This window comes from Nanorana parkeri, unplaced genomic scaffold, assembly GCF_000935625.1.
Source record: "Nanorana parkeri isolate BGI_ZX_2015 unplaced genomic scaffold, ASM93562v1 scaffold7, whole genome shotgun sequence".
Classification (NCBI taxonomy): Eukaryota; Metazoa; Chordata; class Amphibia; order Anura; family Dicroglossidae; genus Nanorana; species Nanorana parkeri.
Window position 1 is genome coordinate 1,690,649 of NW_017306275.1, and position 6,976 is coordinate 1,697,624.

The 6,976-nt window shown below is 41.7% G+C and overlaps 1 protein-coding gene across 1 annotated transcript in view; it reads right to left on the reverse strand.

The window, feature by feature from the left end:
* The window catches only part of DLGAP1 (DLG associated protein 1), a 205,333-nt gene that overhangs the window by 19,096 nt on the left and 179,261 nt on the right, over positions 1–6,976 (reverse strand). The gene's annotated exons all lie outside the window — the stretch shown is intronic.

The window sequence follows — 6,976 nt, forward strand, 5'->3', positions numbered from 1 at the left end:
GGGATTTATTTATTGAAGCAGAACTCTAGGCCAACCTTTCTCAACCTGGGGTGCCTCTTGGCTTCCTCAGGGGTGCCTCAAAATTCTTGCATTTCTGATATGAAGGGGGCTCCCTAAGTGAAAGGGGGGCTCCAATGTTAAGTGGGACTGATGTGAAAGGAGGGGGCTCCTGATGTGAAGGGGGACTCTAATGTGAAAGGGGGGTTCTGATGTGAAGAGGGCTCCTGATTTGAAAGGGGACACTGACGTGAAGTGGAAAACTCATTAAGGGGAATTTAACAAAGCTTGAGCAGACAAAATATGTAGCAGCTGTGCATGGTAACCAATCAGCTTCTCTCTTTCATTTTCAAAGCTTAACTGAACAAACTGAAGGGAGAAGCATATTGGTTGCCATGGGCAACTGCTCCAGTTTTTGTCTGCTCCAGTTTTGATAAATTCCCCCCATTATGTTCTGAGTTTTTGAGAGGGGTCCCCCCTTAAAATTCATATCAGACTGCTATCTAGGATAAGGGTCTGGTATGGCTTTTGGAGGGGGTCACATATTGTTTTTTACATTTAGACTGGGGTGCCTCAAGATTGTGCATACTTTTAAAGGAACTACTGGAAGAAGGTTGAGAAATGCTGCTCTAGGCACATATATAATACACAAATTACCTTTGTAATCCTTATCACATCATTCATTTTACTTTTGTAAATGCAGACAGTGTAAGTATCTTGATTTGACTTGGCATCAGTCTCTTGACTCTGCATGCTGATTGCAAAACAAAGCAGAGTGACAGAGAGAGGAGTCTATCACTGTGCTGCTTCTCTTTCACTGTCCAGCCATAGGTTGGGGGCAGATCCATGACAGCCTGGGCTCAGAGAAGGTGGATTGAGCAATGCTGGTCATCAATCAACACAGAATAATGAGGTTATACAGGTGAAAAATAAGTACTTCAGGGGAAAGTTTCAGACTGAAGTTCAGTATTGCAGCAAAAGTGACTTTTTATATTATCTCCTAATGGGCTATTATTGTATTACTAGATCTCTGCTTGAAAGTAATAGAGATTGCTCACTTTTTAAAAAAACATTCATGTTTACATAGCATAGTAAATAAGGTGAGACTGTGCTCACTTCAATTACCTAATCATGTGAGTACAAATCATGTCTCCCTTGTACAGTGTATATGTATGGGTATTCAATGTGAACATAGTTTCATCATGTTTACTAAGCTAAGTGAGCATTCATTTTTCTAAGTGAACAGATGCTAATTCTAACTCCACTCCATTGCAGCAGTAAAGAGAACAACCGTGGGGCTTTTATTGCAAAGGAGTATTAAAGGCAATTTATAAATATTTGAAAAGTTCCTTTAAATATACTTGTGAATGGGAACATCTAATCTTTATGTGTGATGGATTGAATCCCCTAATTCTATGTGCAGCTTGCAAACATAAATGGGGGCAATATAAAGTATATGTAGGCCTGTTTGTGGCTCATTAATGCTACACAGTGATTACATTTTCTCTCTCATAGTGCAAGCCTATCATAGTGCTCAGGCTAATTGCAAAGAACAGGTGGTCTATCCTTTAATCTCAGTAGTGGTTCTGCAAATATTCTGAAATACATAATAACTGGGGACAATCTAAAATCTAAAAAAAAAGAAACAACAAACAAGTACAAGTGTAAAAATCACATCAAAAATGACTTTCAGGTAAATCTTACAAGAATGACTTAACATACTTGTAAGTTACACTTAAGTATTGTGAAATAAACTGTCCTTTTCAATGAAGTTATGCCGGCCCTATGAATATATTACACATAACTATGAAACAAATATACAATAAAATATTTTTATATAGTTTATATATTTTGTGACTTTACCAAAAAATGTAGTCCTTTGATATTACCATGTACCCCATAAAACATTTTTGTCCAGTGATCTTCACTAAAAAATACCTATAAAGTACGCAGAAAACCAGAATTCCTCCTTTTCCTCTTCATCTTTCTGGTTTACTACTGTGCCTGGCTTCTTCTCACTTTGGCTCTTATTAGGTTTCTTTTGCTGTGCTGTGCAGCTCTTGTGCCTGGATCGCCCTGTTGCTCAGTAAACCCAAAGTCCCAGCACTACCATGAAAGGCACAGACCATCTGGGGCCAAGTTTCCTTAGATGCCTCAATGGAATGTAATTTAGTAAATGCATTCCACTGAAGCATCAAGGGAAAGTATAGCTCCCATGAATGTCTGTGCCTGTCAGTGAGGGGCCAGGACTTTGCCTAGTAGCAAGAGGGCCAGGCTGTCGATGACAAGCAGGGACATAAGGAGACCATGACCAGAGGGTACCCACTGATGAAGAAGTACTCCTGTGATACCTCAGGATGTATTGTATTGTTTGAGATGGGGAGCTCTTTAAATGTAACAACAATTTTTAATATAATAATGTAATTTAACTTTTTAAACTATATAGCAAATAACTGCAAATGTAAATATTAGGATGTGGAAAATGTTATAGCTAAAGCAATAAAATGATTTGATTGATTATGTGCAGTTTTTACATATGTGAAAATTACCATTTTAAATGGCATAACATTCCTAAGATGGTTTTTCCAATATACAGCCATACAGATTGCTTTGGCAAGACCTGGAAAAATCATTACGCTGAAGTGCAGTGATGTCAGTGGTATAGATATCAATCTATTAGTGTTTACATTCTGATCAAATTAAGCAAATATTAAAGGGGTTTCACCTCATATTTTATGACTATTGATAGATTAAATCGCCATAAAAAATTCATACCAGTTGAAAAATTATAATTCTGATTTTTGAGCCACTGGAACGGCGTATGTGGAAATCAAACAAGAGATTTCTTTTTGATTCAAACAATCAGCTCTATGAATCAATCATACTTTATACTAACCCTGTAAATTCATTGATTAATTCAATTTGTAAAATGTATGTGCAAAGAAAAAGCTGAATGGGATAGATACATTTGCATCTGCGGGGTTGATAAACTTTCATCACTTGTTGTCTCCTCTTTACAGCAATTAGTCAACATGGCAAAATAATTGATTCCCAACTTTTTCGAGCTGCACAGGGTAACAGCAAGAAAAGGTCTGGTATCTGGTCAGACATTGTCAGTAAATATGCCTTGCCTGTGCTGTTACTAAGGAGCTAATAATGTCAAGAATGCCTTTGTCTTTCTGTCTTAGTTGACTGCTGTGCTTTCATGATAGACACAAGGCCCAGCCAAAGACTTTTCCTAATGGAAGCTCGGTGGCCAATTTTGTGACAACTCAAATGATCACTGCAGTTTTTAAAAGTTATAGTGAATGCAGACAGGCCCGGATTTACTCTCTCTCTGTGCTGCCCCAAGGCCAGGTTCATCAATGCACCCCCCTCCCTGCCAACCCCCCCACCCCCAATAGAGAATGGAAACCAGATGGCGGAGGTGGCAGAGTTGGATTTAATTTCTTTCTTTATAATTTTTGTCTTTTTTATCACTTTAAAAAAAAAGATATATACAGGTGAAACTCCAACAAAAGTAATTGCAGTAAGTGCTGCAAAAGGGGTCCAAACCAAGAAACTCCTGTGACAGCTGAGAAGGGAAGGCTGCAAGTGCAGCTCTCCTGTCTCAGTGTTTACACAGAACAGGTCCTCTTTAAGGTGATACTGGGGGTCCAAATGACCACTAGTGTCACCTTTCCACTTTAAATAAGCTATTGAAATGCAGATCGCACTTCAATAGCTTATTGCTGGGTTTGAGGAGTCGAGCAATGACAGCTCAGGGACCGGAAGTGATGCAATACATGTCGCTCCAGGTCCCATAGAACCGGGAGGAGATCGGTGAACGGACGTTCACCGCTTTCCTCCCCAGCTTCCCGCCGATACCCGACATGCTGGTCCCGGGCCCGCAGGAGGGGCCCGGGAAACATGGCAAGGGTGTCAGGCGGGGAGGCAGGCACTTTACTGGCCCGTAGAAGCGATCTGGTGGCAGCTGAGCCGCCAGAATCACTTCTATTGTAAAGCCAGCTCTACAATTGTAAACAGAGTCTTGGCGGCTTAAGTCTGTTTAAATGCGCCCGCTGCCAGTGGCATACTATGTACGTCACTGGTCGCTAAGGGGTTAAGATCTATGAGATCTAAGATCTCGTAACTCCTGAGTTTATTGTCACTTTAATTCTGTTTTATATTTTATCTATAAAACAATGGTTTTATTTACAAAAAAATGTAAATGAAACATTTATAAACAAAATAAAAAAACAGTAGTAGCAGGAATATTCCTGTTAAGAATAGTATAAATATACAGTGTTTCTATTTATTTGATCTGCTTTTACAGCATCCTATTGAAATAAAATTATCTGTATTAAGTGATTTTATCTTAGTACTTGACAGGCTTGGCAAAAAAAGGTGCATAGGCCAAAATGCATTCTATCTTGTAAAACAATGCATGGAAAAAAACGACTAGGATTATCCGTCCAAGCCATGTGCTCTTCTACTGATCTTTGCACCACGCTGTGAACATACACAACAAAATAACTCTACTAAGTGTAATAATAAAATAGAACTCTAGAAATATGTTTCCTGTGCATCGAGGAAGAACAGATATTCCTGTAATCCCCTTCACATGCACTTTGTATTTCCAACTAGGACTACAACTATTTCATCTATCAAGCCGTTTAGCTGCCAGTGAGATAATGGCACACAGATCCCTGCAGTGTTACAGGCTGTTGTCAAGTTGTAATGAGCTAGGTCTATGAAGCAGCTGTTTCACACAAGGGTTGCTTTGTCCCAGGAAGGCCTGGATCGTTTTACTGGGAGTGGCCAGACCTCATGTTAGCAGCAGCAGCAGTTCAAGCAAAATACTTTCAATACAATTCCCATTTTCTTTGCTAGAGACTCCCTAGTAAAATAAACTCCGAGATGATGTTTGACAGCCAGACTGATAACAATCCGGCTCTGTTATACTACATAGGCTGGAGGGATGCATTTAGCGAGAGTGCGAACACTAGCTTTTTTGTTACTTAGTAGGTATTAAAAAACTAAAATAACCTGATATAACCTAATAACCTAATGTACCTGAAACTTACAAGAAAAGTAAACTAAAAACAAGAAAAAGGTAATTTATATAAAAAGAGTTCTAGCATTTACAAATGTCTACATAAAACCAGTCGTACCTGCACAGAATAGAACTACTGAGCTTAACATTTATTTAGGCATGTTTATGTCATTTTGCCAGGTGAAACATTTCCTATGTTAGCTGCTGTCCCCCAAAACAAATAAAATAACAATCTAAATTAAAAGCCTAACTCCAGCAATTTTTACACTTTGGATGTAAATAATTACAAATTCTCTCTTTTGTTTAAAAGAGAACTATGGGGTAAGTGTTTTTCCTCATACTTCCCTGAAGGATCATGGGAGGACATATACTAGTGTCCTCCCGTGACCCAAAGCTCAGTATATCGCGAGCTGCAGCTCGCGGTATACTGAATCCGCTGCAACCGGGACGGATCCCGACAATGCTGTCGAGATCCACCCAGCTGCGTGAGTGACATCTGGCTCTGCCTATCTAGAGGCAAAGCCAGCTGTGCCCGCCCCCTCCCCATCCGTTCCTCCAGTCAGTGCTTGAGGATCAGAGCGGGGTGGGGGGGAATCCCTGCGGGGAGGGGTCACTAACAGTCACAGCTCTCTGCAGGGAGATGATCGAGAAGTGAGCGAGCGACGGTATGTGTTCGCTCACTTCCCGATCTATTGAGCCGACGTGTGACAGCTTCATTGTCACACTTCGGCTCGAACTATGAGGATGAGTGATTTTCACTCACCTCATTGTTCTCCTTTAATTGCCGTTTGTGACTCCATTGGGAGATTTTCTTTTACTCCCTGCCCCATGTGACATCAGGACTAAAAAGAGGGGAAGCAGTTGTTACTGAGACAGGAAGTTACAGACAACAATAAAAATATTGCCAAAATGTACAAACCTTCCACAATTTGTAAAAAAGGGGTTTTGTTTTTGTCTGAGCCCCGATTTCCAATATTGACAAGAAGTACGGGGAAGTGCCACAATAGGAACACAGACAGTATTAAAAACCTGACAGATGATCTAACACTTCCTCAATCTATCCACAACAAAATAAAACAATTTAGCCTGAGGCGGGCTTTAATATAAATCTAAAGAAAATAGCATCTCTTTGGGTCACATGGGGGGGGGGGGCAGCAGGTGTGTGATGGCACTGGTTGCCATGCGATGAGCGGAATGCTGTGACCAGTGTCCCTCACGGCTCCTGGCAACCAGTGACGTCAGTGAGCCTTCCCCCCTCGGTAACATGCACCACCAGTACCCATCCACCAACCCCCAACACACACACCCACAGCTGCTGTAGGTGGTGAAAAGTCTAGGGACACCCCTGTCTGGTGGTAGCTCAAGAGTTTTAAGTGCTCAGGACCGGGCTAACTGATAAAATGCACTTCAGGCAAGGTCCGCCTTTTCAGTGAGGCCCCCTTTATTAAATGCTGCATAAAGGTTTGTTCAGGCTAGGTTCACATCAGATGCAGTGTGTTCCGGCCCGATTCTGGCCGGAACGCACTGCATCGCATTGTGGCCGGCTCACTTTTTTTATGGGGCAGGAGGAGGCGTGGCGGGCCATTGAAGTGAATTGTGCCTGCGGTCCAGTCCGGTGCGCTCAAAATAGTGCTTGCAGGATTTTGATGGCACCGCACCGGACCGCAGACACAATGTGCCTTGCGATCCCATGAGGCCGATCGCATTGCGGCCAGAGGGCTACGTTGCCATTCACTTCAATGGCCCACCACGCCTCGTCTTGCCCCACAAAAAAGTGAGCTGGCCACAATGCGATGCAGTGCGTTCCGGCCAGAATCAGGCTGGAATGCACTGCATCTGGTGTGTACGAACCCATAAAGAGCATTTGGGGTAAAGGCAAGTATATTATATACCCATTTCTCCCTCAGACTTTTTATTGACTTTTTGGGAAAGGGGGGGGGGGGG